We start from the raw sequence: 21292 nt of genomic DNA, 5'->3' as shown, positions 1-21292 counted from the left end.
CCACCCCTCTCTCTCTCTCTCTCTCTCTCTCTCTCTCTCTCTCTCTCTCTCTCTCTCTCTCTCTCTCTCCCTCTCTCTCTCACACACTCTCACACACTCTTTATCTTCCTCTTTCCATACCTCTTTTGTCACACTCCCTGTCTCCTTGATATCTCCAATCAGAAACCAACTGCCTTGAGCAAGGAGTATCCAATCAGAGGAGACCTACTAGTAGGTACATCTACCTCCGATATCAGAATACAACTGCCTAGGTAGCTATCTCCGACCGGAGATGACAGTGAAATCGTACATGAAGATGAAAGTGTAGTGTTCGTACACGTAACAATCTACAGTCGATTCACGAAAACAAACATAAAGGCCAGTTATGCATATATAATTAGGGGTTAGCGGAGCTTTGATTACACATCAGCCCATTGTTGGGCATTACTGTGTTTGACCCAAAAACCGTAACACTAGGGAAAACTAGTTTCTATACCAAATACAATCGATCTAGGCAGGTGTACAGATTTTATAACATTAATTATCATATTTCAACAATGTTCTTCCTATTAATCAATTTAAGCACGTTAAGAAAAATTACATTTAATTTTTTTTGTTTTACATGTAATGGTAAAGTAAAATATTAAAAAATAATTATTTTTGGTCGATTCTAAGGTGAGTAAGATGGTAGGTAACTCTTTGTTATATTCTATATCAAGTAGACCAATTACAGTTAACCCCTCCCCCGTACTGCTACTAATCCCTGTAAGTATCGCTAACGGTACTGAATAGTGCTCACATAAACGGTCTACCGGCCACCACCTAAAACGCATTATTTTTATGGATAAAGACAGTTTAAAATATTATATATGTAGCACTGGGGACAGCAGCACGATCTTTGTCTCTCCTATACTATACAGCTACAATGTAAATCAGGGGACAGATATAAAAGAAATATCAACAGCATCATTTTTATTGACGTTTGTTATGTTTCAAAAAGAGAGAGTAGATAAAAGTAGGAAAAAAATAAGACAGACAAGAAGAACAGGAAACGAAAAATATCTTAAATGTAGCGGATCAATTTTGGTCTCTTCCATATCACCGTCTTAGCAAACACGGAAGAAAAAACCCGATTTTGCAGGGGGCCGGACATTCGCCGCCTTTTTTGAGTTCAAATTGTAACAACAATTGTATAAATTTATTGTCATTATTGTAAAGTCATTAAAAATGTATATTGGGAGAAGGCGTTGATAAGTTGTTATAACTTGTGCCTAATACCTTGTCTAATTTTGGCAATAAATATGTTTAAACTAAAAGCCGCCTTTTACGTACCCATGCAATGGGATACGGCAGCTCTTTTTTTTGGTTTCTTCAATATTCTCTACTAAACAGACGACAGAGGGCACATACATGAAAGTCGCCTCGTACGATCATGCAGTATGGTACATCAGACCTTCTGTATTATTTCCCTGAACCTGCAGGGGTTTCTCTTAGTAAAGGAACGTCGATAGTTTGAAGATGAAAACATTTTGTGTGCATTACGTATCTTAGAGGTTTCTACATGTACCTTCCCATTTATGATACACACCTCTTCACCTGTACGTTGTATGTGAAAGAATTCAAACTCTTCCGATATAGTAATGTTTTAATTTGTTTAATGGATATAAGAAAACGATTGTAATTCTCCTGTAAATAAAATAGATTTCCTTCTATAATTTCCTCAGAATCAAATGTGATGATTCTAAATCTTTTCATAGATAAATCCCGTGAATAATCATGCTTTACCTTGAAGTTGAGTATCTCCCTCCTACAGTACACTAACTACGCTCAGGGATGATTTTGCCCCTCCCAGAGATGTATTGAATTGAATCTTACCAAAAGATAATATACAGGACTCCAATGTTGGTACTTATCTTGGATATTCCGAATATTCTTAAGATTGTCATGTGTTTATGAAGCCCAATTGTCCATTATTTGGAAGGCTCAATATTCCAACGAGTCCATTATCTCAGGAAGTTAAAACATAGGAATGCTTAAAAGTGTCATATTGTTCAAAGTTCCTTTTAGCTTATCACCGAAACATTAAAGTATTCTGATGTTTTAACATTGTAGAAAGATAATTGTACAACTACCTTCGGAATATCCTTCGGACGTGTACAAAATCATAATGAATATTTGTTCCGAAATGACTCTATCTTTCCCTTTTCGGAATATCAGGACTTCATACTATCGGATCTTCGGAATATTGGGTTTTGGTATATATGTCTTCATTCGGAACACCTCTCCCCGATTACAGTTACTTCCATCGTTAGATGACCGAATTGGCCGAAGTGTTCCGAATGATATGTATTGGGAGTATTGTGCGGACACCAGTATGTTGGGTCTCCCTTTCCCATAGATCACACATCATAATTGTTTTGTGATCTGTTAGTAAACTAACTCCTTCATAGATGATAAATGACACACTATCTTACGTGTTATCTTGAGTATATGGGAGGGTTTGACCCCTCCCGAGTCAGCACAACAAACACCCCTCTGTCTGTATATATATATACGCCGGAGTATTAGAGAGGGCAGCATCCCCTTCATCTAAAGTCAACATTTCCTTAGCACTGCCTGCTGCATATTGGGTGTGTAAATTATAACGAAGCTCATCATCTGGTTTGTACGCTCCGTTGCATTACATCACAAGAGCATCGTACGTAAAATTACTTGCCTCCCCTCTTGTTCCGGGCTTGTAAACCCCTTATTCATAACCCAGCGTGTATTCAATACTTACAGGCGGACACCGTTATTGGAAGCACATGGCAAGGCTAGTATCTCGTTCAGTAATAAACGCACAAACGGCCCATTCTTACACTGTCTTTTAGGAAAAAAAATTATAAAAAAAAAATCTGCAATTTCCATTACCAACTAAAAGCATACCCATAGAATGAATTTTAAAAAAGTGGAATTAAATCGTATCAGATGCGAATCTTTGGCGTAACTACTGCTGCCATTAATGTCCGTGTCAATTAAACGCTTGTGATGCAAAAAGTAAGCGGTCGCAGCGTCTAAACGCATTGGTGACCGTGATGCATCTGTAAAAGGTAATTAATTCCGACGGTTCTGTTTTTTAATCTGAGATTGTGTGGATCTGGTATATTGACATTAGTGTTTTAGCTACAGCCTTTACCCTACAGCTTTAACATATCAATCCTGGAGGGGAGAATTATGTTGCTCTTGATCAAAAGTGCATTCTTACTGTACGAACCCAAATCACTGCCAGTGACCAACTGTACATTGCTTTTAATTTTTTGATTTTTTGAAGAGAATCAAGATATGAGTTCCACAGAAAATGAAACGTCACAATCAATTAGGTAATAAATAAATTACTTGACATTATGGTTAAAACAAAACCCATATACTATTTTAAAAGGGCGTGCTTGAATCTTTACAAATAGATCAAAAAGTGTCTTTTTTTTCTTCTTTTTTTTTCTGCTGCTGCTGCTGCTACTGCTGCAGTATGAGTCCTTTTTTACAAGAAATTTCAATGTTTTACCAGGCTCTCTTGGGATATTATAAACTTTTGTTATCTAGTTTCCGAACATGCTCAGGAAAACAAAAATAAAATTATATTCCAGGCTGTCTTGACTTTTGCGATTAGTTAACAGATCGCGCCACTGTACCTGTATCATTATCACCGTTTGATTGAATCAATTACGAAGCTATCTTAAATGACTGATCAAATTATCGTTAGTGAGGAAATTAAAAAGATATAACAATAATTCCGGAATGTGTGAGTACCGCCTCCGTCTTCGACTCCCCTGGACGAGTATTAGAGAGTTCTCACCTCCCGGCTACAGAGGCTGAGGCAGGTATCAAACGTTACCATGTGGTACACACGGCAAACCAACCGGATCTTTTTTCTTCTCTCCTGTGTTTTTTTTTCAACTAAGTGTTTGGGATATATGGTTTTTCATTTGTGAAAGAAAACTCAGAAAATTTCAGAAACTACAAAGAATTATTCCGGTAAGTGTTTCAATTAATTGTTTCGTTTGATGAGCATACCCTAAATGTTAATACCGCAAGCGTATTTTTTTGAAATTGCTAACATTTCGTCAACAAACAAATCTGTAGAACATAGGTATTTCCCTGTATTAAAGGCCTTTAATTTGAAGCCGCTGAATACAATTCTTCTTTTGACATATATAAAGATCATGGTTGTTAGAATGCTACAAATACTTCACTTCGATTTTATTTCTGTATCTGATTCATTTTTTTATTTAGACTGATATTTATACATTCTTTGCCAAAATTCCCGGTACATTCACCAGTGTTTATAGTGTTGTTCTACATTTTGGCTGTAGTTCATTCATTTATTTACAGAATGGGTCAAAGGTTTTACGATAAAACACGCGTTTAAAGTACGTCATTGTCGATATGTTTCCTTTTTTCTGTTTGGTGATTGGTTTCTTATCTTAATATGGTTTCTTCCTGTCAATAAGAAAATATAGCTTATGTTGTAGATAACAAGTTATATGGTTCTCTGTATATCTCGATATAACCATTAAGGAAATTTCTGGATATTACAGATTTCTCAACATTCCGATGTTGTCAAACACCCTGCGAAGAACGTGTGAAAATAACAACCGATATCAATATTTTCTAAAACTATATTTCGGGGTCCACTTATTCAGTTTGTAACCACTGATCAACACTATCAAAGTGCGCTTATTAATACGAAGTAAATAAATAACGCAGATAATTTTCAGCATTGATAGATCTAGAGTAAGGTTTTTTATCATGTATATTTTGTGTGGAATGTGGGTTTTATGGATTATCAAATTCAAATAATTTTAATGAAAAGAAAATACGAGGCTTCCTACCGCGGAAGTTTCAATCTACTCTGTGAAAATTTCATGGTTCATCATAATGACACTATCATAATTATACTCAGAGCATAGAGCAGTATAATATACGTTACACCATCATATATATAATCAGGCTGTTATACAGTGTTATAACACCTTCATATATATTATCAGGCTGTTACACCGTGTAATAACACTATCATATATATAATCAGGCTGTTATACCGTATTATAACCCAATCATATATAATCAGGCTGTTATACCGTGTTATAACACCATCATATATATAATCAGGCTGTTAAACAGTGTAATACATGTAACACCATCATATATATAATCAGGCTGTTATACCGTGTAATAACACCATCATATATATAATCAGGCTGTTATACAGTGTTATAACACCATCATATATATAATCAGGCTGTTATACCAAGTAATATAACACCATGATATATATAATCAGGCTGTTATACTATGTAATATAACACCATTATATATATATAATCAGGTTGTTATACCATGTAATATAACACCATCATATATATAATCAGGCTATTCTACCGTGTAATATCACCATCATATTTATAATTAGGATGTTATACCGTGTAATAACACCATCATATATATAATCAGGCTGTTATACCGTGTAATAACACCATCATATATATAATCAGGCTATTATACCTTGTAATAACACCATCATATATATAATCACGCTGTTATACCGTGTAATAACACCATCATATATATAATCAGGCTGTTATACCGTGTAATAACACCATCATATATATAATCAGGCTATTATACCGTGTAATAACACCATTATATATATAATCAGGCTGTTATACCGTGTAATAACACCATTATATATAATCAGGCTGTTATACCGTGTAATAACACCATCATATATATAATAAGGCTGTTATACATGTACCCTGGAATATAACACCATCATATATATGATCAGGCTGTTACACAGTGTTATAACACCATCATATATATGATCAGGCTGTTACACAGTGTTATAACACCATCATATATATGATCAGGCTGTTATACATTGTTATAACACCATCATATATATAATCAGGCTGTTAAACAGTGTAATACATGTAACACCATCATATATATAATCAGGCTGTTAAACAGTGTAATACATGTAACACCATCATATATATAATCAGGCTGTTATACCATATAATATAACACCAAATATATATATATATAATCAGGCTGTTACACCGTGTAATAACACCATGCTATATATAATCAGGCTGTTATACAGTGTTATAACACCATTATATATATATAATCAGGTTGTTATACCATGTAATATAACACCATCATATATATAATCAGGCTGTTATACCATGTAATATAACACCAAATATATATATATATAATCAGGCTGTTACACCGTGTAATAACACCATGCTATATATAATCAGGCTGTTATACAGTGTTATAACACCATTATATATATATAATCAGGTTGTTATACAGTGTAATATAACACCATCATATATATGATCAGGCTGTTATACCGTGTAATAACACCATCATATATATAATCAGACTGTTATACCGTGTTATAACACCATCATACATATAATCAGGCTATTATACAGTGTTATAACACCTTCATATGTATAATCAGTCTGTTATACCATGTAATAACACCATCATATATATGATCAGGCTGTTATACAGTGTTATAACACCATCATATATATGATCAGGCTGTTATACCATGTAATAACACCATTATATATATACAATCAGGCTGTTATACCGTGTTATAACACCATCGTATATATAATCAGGCTGTTATTATATAAATATATGCAATATCGCCCTCTCATGAATGTGATTTTTATTTTATTATACCGGTTGTCATGTTTAGGTGTCGTTGAGTAATTTCTGCAGATCCTGCCCGTTAACAGCGGCAAACCTTCCTGTTGCCATCCCGTCCTTTGTCGTCTGGTACAAATAAACAATCAAAGTTAAAAAGACGCTTTAACAAACGCATCGACAGAAGTCGACAAACGTTTCAGAAAAGTTTTCACTGGGATGAACCAGGGGCGCATACATTCGGCGCATGGAACAATTTTTGGAATAACACCCTGGCACTGGGACGAACCGTGCACGCATACGTTTGGCGCATGTGATATTTTTTGGAATGTCACCCTGTCTTCTTTATCTTTGTAAAACGAGCAAGTAACATTGAAAATGTTCACATCTTTCTCAACCAATCAGATTACGAGATTTTAACAGAAGGTATAATAAACAGTGTTATAACACTATCATCTACTAGTACTTAGGTTGGTCTGTATTGTAGTAACGCCATCTTATACTCAAACAACTATATAGTGAAAAAACACCATCTTATACTCGCTATAACACCATCATGTCCATTTTCAATATGTAAATATGTATCGTCACCATTGGTGACGTCACAAAAACCAAAGATATGACGTCACAAATTCACGGCAAAGAAAAACTTGCGGAAATTTACTTTCACTTTTTCCAAATTGTTCGTGCAATTGTCGGTCGTTGATAGTATGAGTTGTAAGAGAGTGTCCTAATTTCCTTGGAATTCCCGAAAATTCAATCCAAGCATACATTTGTAAGAGGAACTGATCTCTCTCCTTTCTTTTATTCATGACATATTATCATAAAATTGTGCTGAAGACAAATATATTCTCCAATATTCCCAAAGATACGAATCCACTTTGAAGCTCGTGACAAATTCATCAGTCCTAAGATACGACACGAGGACCTTAGCACTCACATTGTCGCTATGTACTTAGATTTCCGTTATGCAGCTCTTAATTGAAACTATCAACTTTTACTGTAGTTGTTCAATCAATTATTTTTTTAGTAAATGGGATTCGTGGTCTTACATTTGTACATGCATTGCTATCCCTGACAAAAAGCCCGGTAAGGCTTAATGTCAATTGTCAGCAATAAAAATATCCGGTATAGGACCCTGACATTGTTTAAATAACCTATATAATATTTACATCTAAATTAGTCAGTTTATTATTTCCCTCTCCTAAAATCAGTTTATGGTATTCCCGAACCAGCAAATGTCACAGTCAGATCTGTAACGTGACAACAGTTGACACCTGACCAGTAGGTGTCATAGTGTCACAACACGTATGACATTCTCATTACAATACAATGGGAGAATATGCAGAGCAAATGTAAATATTAAAGCCTGAATTCTATCACGTGAATGTATTCCAATCCAGAATCTGTTCGGTCATTTCCGTCATATTACTGTAGTCGGGAACCAATCGTGTCCTGACGACAAATTCAAACTTGACGGAAAACGGATTCTGATTGACATGTGTCGCCTGTCAGAACCGCAGGGATCTCGACCTTGTTTAGCTGTTCCGCCATTTGGTCAAAAAGTTTGTTTAAATTGTTTCTTGAACCAAAAAGAAACTCACTGGAAGATAAAATACGTTGGACATCTTTGTTATTTTGAAAGTAAAAACGATGATTGAAATGCATTTTTTTAAATTTATGATAATATATATCCTGGTTATGTTCAATATGTACAATATGTAATCCCTAAGTAAATCAACAATAAACATTTATCACCCTATGAGTAAGATGGCATTTGCAATTTCGTTGCTACATTAGAAAAATGCCGTTTCACCCGAAAGGTAGTCAAGTGTCAAACAATTATATATACGACAGTTGTCAATAATGCGAGTGTGCACTTTTTCGAGAGAGCATCCCTGCACTCAAAGTGAACACAGCCGTGCAAAATACCACATAACCATCAATGATGGTACTGGAACAACAGATCTGCCATTGACTCGTATCTAGGGAGCCCAGTCTGCCCCCTCCCTGAGGCCGAACGCCAGGTGTGAAGCGCCCCCCTCCCCTATCAATCTTCAGTCACGAGAAATGTCAAAATGTACTCTTGTTTTCTGAGAGGTACGCTGATGTCTTTCGGTGATAAAGGACCAACGATAAGGACCTTCATTACAAGGAGAGAGATTCTCTATCATTTCACATATAGCCAAAGACAATGGAGCTTTTGTTGGTTTTCCTACGCTTGTCTGCTGTGAACAATCTGTGCTTATTTTTCAGTTATTTTTTTTTAAGATATTACGACATATAGGCTGCAGTGTAGTACAAATATTATGTTGACTTATAAAGTACCTTTTCTTAATAAACTATCAGTAAATATGTCCCACTCGAAACAAACATTTGAAAATTTCACTGTGGTTTTCTCGTTCATACAGTAACATCCCCTTTTCGATATAACCGTAGCAAACTTGGATCATATGGGACTTCGTTGACCAGCCTCAGTCAGTTAAAGCGACAGCACAAATTACAGTATAGGCTTCAAATCTTATTTTTGACTTTTATATGTTTGTTTATATGTCCGTGAAAGTCCTGAAGAGTATTTTTCTGAAATGATTTATCAAATCTAGAGTCATGACGATAAGACAGTTTCTGCTGCAAAGTTACAGTCGTGCAGGGATCCTTAATGGAATAGTTTTGGTCATGGCACTCTGTGGACTTTGGGAATCTCATTAGAACAGGACTGTAGAAACATTCCGTGATAATAAGACAAACTGTCAAAATGTACAGGATTTTGTGGAATACCTTCTTGCGTGGTACAAAGGACATTTTTGATAGTTTTTGCATAGGTTTGAACTTCAATGATATCATGATATGACTCTCAATCTATCAGTGGATTCACGCAAGCAAATACAAGTTATGCGTGTTTTATCACATATACTTTATAATTCCGTCTTTGCGTATTGCAGAGTTATCTTCTCTTGTGAGCAGTTTTTGATTGTTACGTCATTTGTTTTTGAGAGTAACGTCATTAATTTTTGAGAAAACGACGCAATTTTCTCACACAAACCAATGACGTAACAATCAATACCTGCTCACAAGAGTAGATAATCTGCAATACGCAAAGACGGAATACAAAGAATGAAAACACAACGAATATGACAATATTACCATGCTTGGGATAAAGGTGTTTGTACAGGGTACAGTGTACGTATTTGTTGGAATAATGCACACGTCGCGAAAGGATTTCTTTTAGCTCTCTAGGCGCGGAAGGTTACGAGTTTTAGTTCTTGAAGGGACATAAGGTAATTAACAACATCAAATGTAATAGTCCTCCTAATGGCTTACAATCGACGCGTACAATATTCAGGAAATAATTTACATAATTAATCATTCTAATGATAAGGGCATGTGATGGTGGGTCCGTCTGCTATTGACACATACACTCGCTCAACTCGAAAACTCGGATAACTCGAAGTTTCCCCCACGATCGACCAGTCGACTTCGAGATAACGAGGTTCGGCTGTATATACTGCATGTCATAAAAACAGTCTTACTTTCTCAAAGTTGTGTTTACATCGTTATTCCTCAACCCTGCTGGTCCAGAGTATCATTAAATCATTTGCGGACACAAATGCATGGCCCCTGCCGATCGAAATTTGGGTTTTACAGTATCCTCCTATTGCAGACAAAAAGAAACCAAAATTAATCAACGAAACCTATTCAACAATCTTTAGGTTCAAGGTAATATGTATACGAGCATTGAATCGTGAACAATCAAAAAATATCTAAACGAATCTTGAAGTACTGTACACTTGCACCACCTGCAGGATGCACCGTACTTTGGTCATCACAAACTTCACTTTCAGGCCAAACGTCAAATAAGTGTAAAGCATTAAATGTTACATGTATGCATATAGGCTAAAAAGGAGCGACATGTTTTTGTTCAGAAAACCAAAACAAAACTCAATTTAACTGCGGTGTCTCACGCGGCACGTTTGGTCAGCATGTGGTCAAACTGTTGTGACCGATGGGATGTCATGCTATCACGTCGAAGTTGTGACAACCTCAGATCAGTGGACATTATGGGGTAATGAAAACTATCAAAGACATTTTGGGGTAAATGTCATCAGATGTCGGCCGAGGCCGTATTCATACACTTCAGTTGCTCTGTTTGCCGTTGACACACATCTTATATAGCGTTAACGCGATGGTTCCGACAATAGAGTGACGCTGACATCAAACTTTTGTTCGTGGTGGCCATTTTGTAAAGCGTCTTGGTGAAAAGAATATTTCTTTTTTTCAATAAAGAAAAAACATCCCAAGTCCTCGTGATGGTTAAATATAACAGAAATAGCACAACAAACCTTAGTAATAATGAATCGAGGCAAGTTATCTTACTTGATACCGATAGAGGGCGTGGAAGGGATGGTGAATTACTAGTGAATTACTTATTCACATTTTTTTTTTTTTTTTAAATCGTAGATGATTTATTGCAAAGCACTGCATGGTTTAGTGGATTCAGGGTTAAGGGGAAATCCTGTGTGCATGTTATTTTTATTGTATATTACAATAGTATCAATCTACCTCTGGGACGAGTATGTATACAAACTGTCTATCTTGTAAGTACATAGCGTAAACAGTACCTACACAGTTTACAGGGGATACACACAGCAGACAAGAACCGACCCTTCCCTGTAGTGATCGAAGAACAATATGATTCATTGCAATAGCTACTGAACGTAGTGCCACGAGACAATAACAGCCTAACACGGATATTACGGCCCTCGAGGCTCCTCACAAGCGTTCGGCTAAACACATTGCGATAGACAATGCACTATACACGTGCATCAATCACCCGTCAATCTGGATGTGATCAATGCTAGGTATAGACCTGTATCATTTTAAGTCTTTCACATATAGAGACATCACTTGTCAATATTAATAAGCCAATGTTTTTCTAAGAATACGGCAGGTTTTGACGTGTGAATCTTGAGCTTTGTTTGTGACGTCATTGGAGCTTAGATGATTGATGACGGCGTTTTTGCGCTTTGAAATATGAAAGTGTCATTCGTATTTATTATCAAGAAATCAAAACGTGTTGTTTCTCAAGTGTCATAAAAAGGCAGGGTATATACGGTTTTTATCGTTTCACTAGTAATCATTTTTTTTTTTTAAATTTTGACACATTGAAAGCATTAGCAACAGTGTGACAATAGAGGAAATCCCGCTTCTCAATTTTTATGACAAATATGACAACTTGACTTTGCTTTTACGGTTCACGTATCATGATTTGCTGAATATATGTGTCCTGTTAAATATATCCCGGGTTTTCTACTGGAGGGGTTTTACATGTAATTAACGCTGGGTAAATTTCATAGTCGTCTTCATGGCCTGATTATATGTCTTCAATCATCAACAATGCTTTGTGTTTTATGTCGACAGTGGCCTTTAATATTTTCCCGGATTCGATGTAGATCTTATGACGGGTGTCAAAGGTGGTGCAGGAAACTATTATCCTTCCGGAATATCTTTTTTTCGGTTTTTTTAAAGTTTTGATTCTCTTCTGTCATATTGAATTTGAGTTCATATTTTGTCCTGGTGTGTTGACGCTATGGTATACATTATTTCAATATAACTTTTTCAAACCATATTTTTCCGCGGGTTGAGGATACTATCTGTTTTCAATCATATTAAGGTATGCCTGTATATTGCATATTACTTTCGTAACTAGAGGATATGAACACCTGGTACTTAGTATTCTTGAAATACATGAATAAAGCATTTGGTGTTAGCTTCCTACATGCAGAGTTTCGCCTCAAGATTTATGACAAGGTCAACATTCCTACACAATTGCACGCATGCATGGGTTCAGACTTTTTGTCATTAATCTGTAAAAACATTCATCACATGAGAGTCACGCGCATCTTCTGTACGTGTGACCTTGACATTGATCCTGCGTGATCACTATCGGGGACTGGAGAGAATTCCTGAATCGGAGAACAATGATCTGAGTCTTACAAGCGTTTGTGATGATTGGTGTTTGTGTGGAAAGCGTATGTCAGATATGACACACCTCGCACGTGCATTATCATTCTGGCCCCCAAGGGCATGTATCGGACCTGATAAGTAGGCACGTGGAATGCACGACCGATAGTGGAAACGACAGACGCAGAAATGGGACCCTCGGCTGTCCATGATGATAGTAGTTATTATCAAATCATTAATATCTTCGAGGAGAGTATCGTTATGGAATAGCCACACTCGTGTTCCCTAAAATTATTGTAATGCTATTTATTTTATAATCTAATACAGATCGATATTGTCAATACATAATTTTATGATATTTGCATAAACTCTATTTAGCTCTTATCACACCAAAGGACTTCTGTTTGACCGGAAATATGATTGTCAGAAATAGTTTCCAGAATTGATGGAACTTTATTTTCTCTTTTGACGTTTTATTATCATATTATCATCTCAGCATATATTAAACGTATGGCTTTTTATTCTAAACAATTTTGTATTATTTCGGAATATTTATTTGGCATTTTTTTTCAATCTGTTGAGGTTTTCACCGGATCGAGACATCCTATGATCCGTTCAATCAAATGCAACTAACCTTGTCGTTAGATAGAGTTGGGGTTTCTGTTTAAAGAACTACTACCCCCTCCCCATCACATCCACACCCACACCCATCCCCACCTCCACCACCTCCAAAATTGGTTTCAAAGTAGCCAACATCAACGGTAATATTACATCCCGTGTATGCTAAGTAGGCGTTTATATTTGTCTCATTGTCATTGTTGTATTGATAAAGGAAATTGGTGGCCCTTGTATTCGAGACGTGTCAGCGATGTCGTCAAGTGTCGCCGGGTTTTTGAGAAATGAATTACATTTGTAAAGAAGGGGTAAGAATACGTCACCAAGAAGAATGCCATCTTATCAAGCACCTATCGGATCCAGATGAACAATTTACGAGCGGCGTCTAGACACTGTTTGAAAAGAGGGATCACTTGTGTTTTCATATTCTGACGGCTAAATCTTTAAGGGTCGTAATGGATTACAACATCTTATTTCATAAATTTTATAGGTCAAATTGAAGAAAAAAGGGTTCTCTTGTTCGGTTAGACTCGAGGTCACTCGTTCTGGTTGGAAACCATGGCGGTCGGGTAACGTCTCGAGATGTCACTGAATTCACGTTTGATTTACGTCACTAAAATCCCGCGAGATTTGATATATGTGTGTTTACGATAACAAAACTAGCATTCCTCGACCAAATTGATCAATCAGACAAACCATTATTATCCATCGTAGACAACTTTATCACGGGGCTCTTTCCTTACAACATAATAGATATCGGGCCAGTCAAACCCATGGCCGACTGTGAATTGGTCGTACACAAGCGTCAAGTGACGTTGAACAAGATTTACGTGACATGGTGAGGTCAACTCTTGTCACATACATCAACCAATTTAGTAGACCATGTTGCATTAGTCGGACGTAACTTATCGCGCTTGCGCAATCGATGACACATACAAACATAACCTTTCTTTATGATCACGTATAAAGTTACTCATTTGTTTGTTTTGGTAGGAGAGTCGTGCAGACAGATGAAATCTGGATACTATAATTATTTTTTTTTAGAAAATTCAATTATCGAAATGTTGAATTTGTTATCAAAGAAATTTACTGTAAAAGAAATTAACTCAACAAATATTGAATTACATGACTCAGTGGCACTTATCAAAAACTAAATATATTATTTCTTATTCACTGATACTTATTTCTATGCACGTCAGTTAAGACATGCCTTTTCAAACTTGGACTAAAAAATTCTTACCAAGGGAGATAACTCCTACATCGCTGTAGAATTTATGCCGTGAGAATAAAGGGAAAGAATTGCTATCAGTAGAAAGCACTTGCACCGAGGTGGTGGACATCGATGAACAGATTGTCCAGGTGATCTTCGTTTTTTGTGTAAATAATCAGCTCACTTCAATGCAACACAAAAGAAAATTTGTCTCGTGAGTTTAAATTTAGAAATTACGATCATGCTTTCTGTAACAAACCTTACAAGAGCATTACATGTATGAAATCATTAGCCTGGTTTTGTAATGTGGGGAGTCGGTAAGGGTGTATTGGATAGCGACAAACCCTACATGTGCAAGTATAAGAATAGCAGAACAAGTATTGTAGACCTCCCGCAAACGTCTTGAATAACAAATCGTCAAATTTGTTGTAATTGATGGGGGGTGGTGTCTGTATACGAAATAGATCACGTGAATGGCTACACGTAATGAAGAAATCGACACCTGACTTGTACATTTCTTATGAATGATATGCACCTGACGTTTACGTCACCGTACAACTCACAACACCGTGTACTCGTTTGAACTGTCCGTATGTATTATACGTATCATATTTGGACAGTGTTACAATAATGAGCTCATCTGAATATTACATATGTAATTGTGTTGTTGCTAAGCTTATTATTGATATGAAAATATTAATGTCGCAACAAACCTAATTCTAAAGATGACCTGTTTAAAATCATAATCATACTTTTTCGAGCAATTACACTTTTTTGAGTTAATTTTCAAGTCACGATAATGTATAATTAGATATTATATTAATTTCATATAATTGAAAACAAGGTTAACAACAAGATTACAATGAAATATCCTTTGTCCAATAGAAGCGTTCGTTCTTGAGCCCAGTTTATTTTTGTGACACGTTTTGGTTTTAGGTACATGCAGTGCAAGGGTTTTCGCGTGCATTCCGGTTCCTGCTTGTCCACAAAATCTGCTTTCGTTCCATGTAGTCTGTAATACTTATATCCCGTCAATACTCCAGAAAAATCATTTTCTGACGCCAATGCACAAGGATTGCAAATTGAGTCATCGAATTTACATGATGAATTCAATGAGTACCCAAGAGGGACGTTCCGATTATAGATATCTCTGGCGTAAAGCTCGTGGATTTTATTATGAAGATTATGTTCAACTTGATTAGAATGTATTCCCTATTTATAACCGTAACGGCATTACTTACTGATATGGAGCGATAACCAGTTTTGTTTACACACGTGCTTGCCATCTGTATTAACCTTTACAGAAATTAACAGAGAGCAGGTTGCAAATGTTAATGTCCTCTCGACCTATATTAAGTAAAAATCAAGATTATTGTTTACGTATGTTCAATTTCAGGGGACTTAAAACCATGGAAGCTGACAGAAGGAGGTTCGGAGGAGTTGAAGTGATGAAAACCGGAAACGATCACGTCCAGCGGGCGGAGTAAGGGCCGCCAGGGGGTCTGCATCATAATCACTAAAACGCTTGTTTTTGAAAATATGTAGAAAAAGGTAAGTGAGAGGGGGATTTGGAACAAGTCCGTCAGCTGACAAGTTGATCTGCTGTTTACCTAAGATCAATTTAGCGATATGTGGGCGCTACCTGGTGGCCACTTTTTGTACACGTACATGGGATACCTACTTAAGACCATTAGTGATTAAATGCACATTCATTTCGATGTAGTCTTGAGGAGGCTTATGTAATCGACATGATGCTTGAGGATTGACATATTGTCAATCTGTTGGATTTTTTTTCCAAAATATTTACAAACACTGCAAAATGCTCTTAACTTTACTTGTAGGAGGTACATTATCCGGGTCCTTGAGTTTGAATAATTTGATTTGTATCCAATTTTAAAGATATTTCGTACATTAAAATTTAAAATATAAAAGGGGGGAAATCCAAACAACTTCCGGTGTAATTATTGGATTAGGAGTTAAATGATGAGATATGCTTTGTGACTTAAAAAGAGAGAATGATAATTATAATTCGTGGTTCCTGTCTCAAATTTACTCTCTCATCCTATATTATTTAATATCTTAATATGTATATGAGCAATAACCGATTTCTATGATGAAATGCCGAAATGTATTTCATTTCATTGCTAGTCAAATCACTTTTTCATTCCTTATAAAATCCAAAATGATTTAAGAAACCGTTAACGTTGCTGATATTTAATCTTACGATGAATTAGATTATTCTCGGAGCTTGGAGTTTATTTTGTTGGGACAACTGTGTCTGCTTGCGGCACGCCGGCACTTATTTGAACCGTTTACAGGTAAATCACGTAACTAAATAGTCAAAAACCAACATGGTCTGACCAGCAGAAGAAGAAAGCGTAGAAAATCCGCATTGAAATAAAGTACATTACTCTTAAATAAAACAATATATAGGGTCATTGTTAGCATAGTCGAGATATTCCGCCGAATGAGATTCTTTTATCGCGGAGTTTGTCCAACTAGGATTAGGAATGGAAAGCCTTACTTTAATAGGTCAAATGCCCTGTAATTTAAAAAGTACATGCAAAGTACACTGGATATACCAAGATGGAATTTTAACTGGAAAACACTTTTACGCCTCCGCGTTTTCAAACAGACCGCTGTGCATTACCGGTTACACGAAAAGGTTATTTTTGTGACTGTTTTTCCTGTCGCTGGTATTTCAAGGTCACAGCTAGAGTTCGATACATGTTTAATACTGCAATTGTGTTCAATATGAAATCGACGTGAAATCGACACTGTTCGCAGAACAAAGGGCTCCACGCGCACACATTCCATTCAGACATATAATGTACAGAAACGTGTTTATTTAATTGATTTTTCAGTCATAAGTAACAAACATGAAATGCTCAACTGCTCTAGATGGAAAGGCCGATTATAACTATTTACAACCTAGGCGTATGACACGTGTTTACTGCCAGTGATGTAAACATTTGTTATATATCTATATGTTCAAATCGCGTTCAAACTTTTTAAAGATATTATCAAACAAATATTTGAGAATAAATTTCAAGAATTTAATTCTTCTCTGAACTATGTACCAGGTTTTAATAAACCGGAAAATGATATCAAAAATATATACAAATTTTATGAACTTTCAGAGCCCAAGCAACGCATGTTTCTATTTTTGACAAGTTGCCGTGCAGTAAAGATATATATGACCAAATACTATTGGTATTTGGATAAGCTACACTGAATGACCGGTTAAGGTCACCAACGAGGCACGAATACAAAATTAGTTTGTTTACAAATCTTAAACTCGGAGTCACGATGTATTTGATTATGGCTTCGGCTCAATATACTTGGATTTCGGGAGTACAAATACTTGTGTTGGCTAAGTGCTCGAGTGTATGGTCACCGTATACTATCTTCGACGGTCGGTCTTCTGAATTAGCTCTTGAACATATGTACAAGGACTCTTATCCGGGTCCTTTTCACACGTAATATTGAATAATAAGGGTCGCTTGTAGCATTATTAACTCAATCAATACCGTTTATTACTTGTTACCTGTTTACCAATATTTGCTTTGTTATAAGCGGTCCATGTATAAATGGAAATGTACACCTGACTTCCGTTTTTTTCAGATTACATGTGTCACTAAACGTCACGTTATAGCGAGGGTTGGCTTAGCCTTGGAGAATAGGTAAACCCCGTTATACTTCCATCATTTCTTCTGTGAAATATTGGTATTATAAAGAGATTTATCGATATATACCGAGGGGAACTGATACTTGTTAAGAAAAATGAAAAGGAGCCATTGAAATGTGTTTGCAGAAAGTCAGGTAGAAATTAGAACAAGGGGTAGTACATTCTCTAGCACGAGACACAAAAAACGTCCTATTACGCTACGACCCCACATAACTCGCCGCATTTCAATCATTATGTAAATCACGTCTGCGTTAAATATGTTGTAATCACTATTTATAACTGATGTCTAAAATTCAAACACTATAAATATTTACACAGTAACATAAATATCAAGACAGCATGCATGGGTAGTAACACTTATATGTAGTCAAAAACTCTCCGAGTGCCAGATATTGTCAAACCTGGTAGGTCTATATGGCAAACACAGGGCGCCCAAAGACGCCCAAAACTACCAGGATTGTGACGACTAGAACGTCGATGATAATGGGATATCCACGCTTTCGGGTTGACGATGATAACGTGTACACATACGTCGTTGTCAGTTTCACTCCTTTATTACGGATCTAAACCATAAATCCGGATCGTTTATTAGTCGCGACGTGATCACTGTAGTTTTCATCGCCACTCTTTCGTATCACAGCAGATGTTGTTCGAGGCGAGTGTCCGCACGCGCCATCATAATTGATGCCTTAGATTGGAAATTGTCGGAGCAAGTGCGAGCCAGACTGCCCACAGGTCAGTTCGAGTGACCTTTTGCTGTCGCGTCAAGCCGGCTACTTTGCAATTTGATTCCGCACTCTTCCCATACAACCAAGTATTCGTTTCGGCCTGGTGGGCGGGCAGAATCACGGGACCCTGTCTGTTGTGGAGACTTGTTAATGGTCTATTAAAGATGTATTAATGATCTTTCATAGTCCGATAATTATATAATTCTCGGTCGCTGCACATGACCATCTGCATAAGCTCCTTTTGGGAAAAGCTGTTGATTTTGTTCATTTCCATGATGTCAAACATGTCATGTTGCCTTTCAGTTCTATCGTCAAAGAATGTTAAAGATGGTTGAATGGAACATGAAATTTGAGCAGAAAATCACCAATTAAATTGACATTTCTTGTAACCTTTTTCATAACCATGGTTCTGAGGGGAAAAACTAAACGTCTTTGGTAAATTAAGAACCAATAATACCACTAAATATGAATTTTCACACGTACAAACCTAGTATTTTGTAGACTTATTCCATTCCTGAATGGTTACAAAATCCCATTGTCATTCCGGAACTGTTGCCCGTGTTTATACATGTATCTAAAATTAGAAACCATATATCAGCAATTTTCTTATCTAAAACTGACATTCCCAGTATTAATGGATATTTCAATATAAATTGGTAATAGTAAACTATTTTAACCGATTTCATCGGTTTGTGTATAGCCATAAAATCATTTGCTTAGATAGTAATTAAATTTTATATCTTTATTTTCCCGACTGCGTATCTCAAGTGTTCCAAAGTCTTTCTGCATTACAAGATATATGGACGCCGATCGAATCTCTAAACCAGCGCGATATCGGTGCTCTTGTGGAAAAAGAATTTACGAGTTGTTTCACTCTTCCTTTATGAAATATATGAGCTACTTAAGACTAAGAAAAGCTGACAAATACGTCAAAAGGCACATCTAACCGATAACAATCGGGCATTACACATCACCGGCTTGAAGTCGAGGCTGATCGGCTCTTATTGGGCGAAGAGACTGCAGTAGCATTGTATCTTTGTATCTTATAACGCTAACGTATCGGGTATGAATCATAGCAAATTTATTTTACAATAATATTGATGAAAACATTTTATGTTTTTTGTTTTCTTTCCTCGGAAATGGAATTGCATGCTTGTAGTGGATAGTTGGGAAAGCGATATATCATCTCCGGAACATCGTAACCGCAGGTTTTTTTTGACATCTCCGAGGCCGCCTGTTATCATAGTCACTTTGGTAAATCTTGATTTTTTTATGTGGAATTCAAGGAAATGGGTTTCCTCGTCAATTGGAAGAACATGCATTCGGGTGAATCAGACGAGTAATGTAGGAGGAATCAATCATTTCTGCGCCGTTGACCGTGGATCTCTGAGACTCTCCGGGGAAACTGGATAACGGATTAGAATTGATCAAATGTGCACTATCTTTCCCGGCATGACACTCCATCCCACTCACCTCTGCGTTTTATGTGGTCGGTATATATATATATATATATATGTAAAGCCTCCCCACGAATCAGATGATTAGATCGTCAAACATGTGTTTTACTCGTCAATGTCATCGTTTCAAAGGTTAATTTTCATGATATGCCGATTTCGACAGACCCCCCGCGCTCCGTCAGGGATAGGTAGTTTCGCCTGTATTATTCTAGCAATAACATTCAGGTTCACTTCATCTACGTCAATTTCATTTTTGTCTGAGGAGTGTTAATATATAAATATTAAAACATTGTATTTTACGGGAATGGATTTGTAATTCAATATCTTTTTACACCGAAAAAGTTGAACTGCGATGCCAAACGTTCTTCTTCAAATACAAAACGAGATTTTCCAAAAATATATGAACATCATTAATGTTTGGCATAATATTAGCGGGAAAAAATATAAAAAGATTACTTAAATAACGCTTTTTTAGTTTAAACTGAAGGTAAAATATAATAGAGCAGCGATCTATAAAAAAAAATGAAAAACCGACAAATGTACGATTAGATCCGGATCAAATATTTTACCGTCAAAATCAATGCGAACTGATATTCGTTTTCTGTATGAAATCTAAAAATCATTTGGATGCTATTAATAGAAGAAACATATAGTGATACCTGATATAAAAATACGTCACTGAATTAGTTAATTCTAAAACAACACACACCCACTAGATATATCCATCAACAACAGCCATCTTTTTTGACCCCAAACATTAACCGGTCGGATTTTAGATAAAGTGATGGATTAGAGTGTATGCTTTGAAACCATCATAACAGTCACAAACAGCCTCATCAGCATTCATGATCAACTGACCACTACATACCCCCTTTGACCGATACAGTGACCAAATGACCGCGCGTATTCCCTCAAGCGGCAAATAACAAACCTCCCACATGCAACC

General features: G+C 36.3%; 1 protein-coding gene across 2 annotated transcripts in view; it reads left to right on the top strand.

Moving 5' to 3' along the window:
- Nucleotides 1-3918: 3918 nt before the first annotated feature.
- LOC110440622 (kinesin-like protein KIF26B) overlaps nucleotides 3919-21292 on the top strand; it is a 306581-nt gene continuing 289207 nt past the window's right edge. The window contains exons 1-2 of one of the 2 annotated variants that reach the window (XM_021483784.1): nucleotides 3919-3990; nucleotides 15870-16024. The gene's annotated coding sequence lies outside the window, so the exon portion shown is untranslated. Of the gene's footprint in view, nucleotides 3991-15867; nucleotides 16025-21292 lie in introns of those variants that run through there. The other variant, XM_021483785.1, reaches the window with a different exon arrangement.

The sequence above is a fragment of the Mizuhopecten yessoensis genome, unplaced genomic scaffold (genome assembly GCF_002113885.1).
Source record: "Mizuhopecten yessoensis strain PY_sf001 unplaced genomic scaffold, ASM211388v2 scaffold11185, whole genome shotgun sequence".
NCBI lineage: Eukaryota > Metazoa > Mollusca > Bivalvia > Pectinida > Pectinidae > Mizuhopecten > Mizuhopecten yessoensis.
Note: the sequence above shows the minus strand (reverse complement) of the source record. Positions and strands in the feature narration are given on the sequence as shown.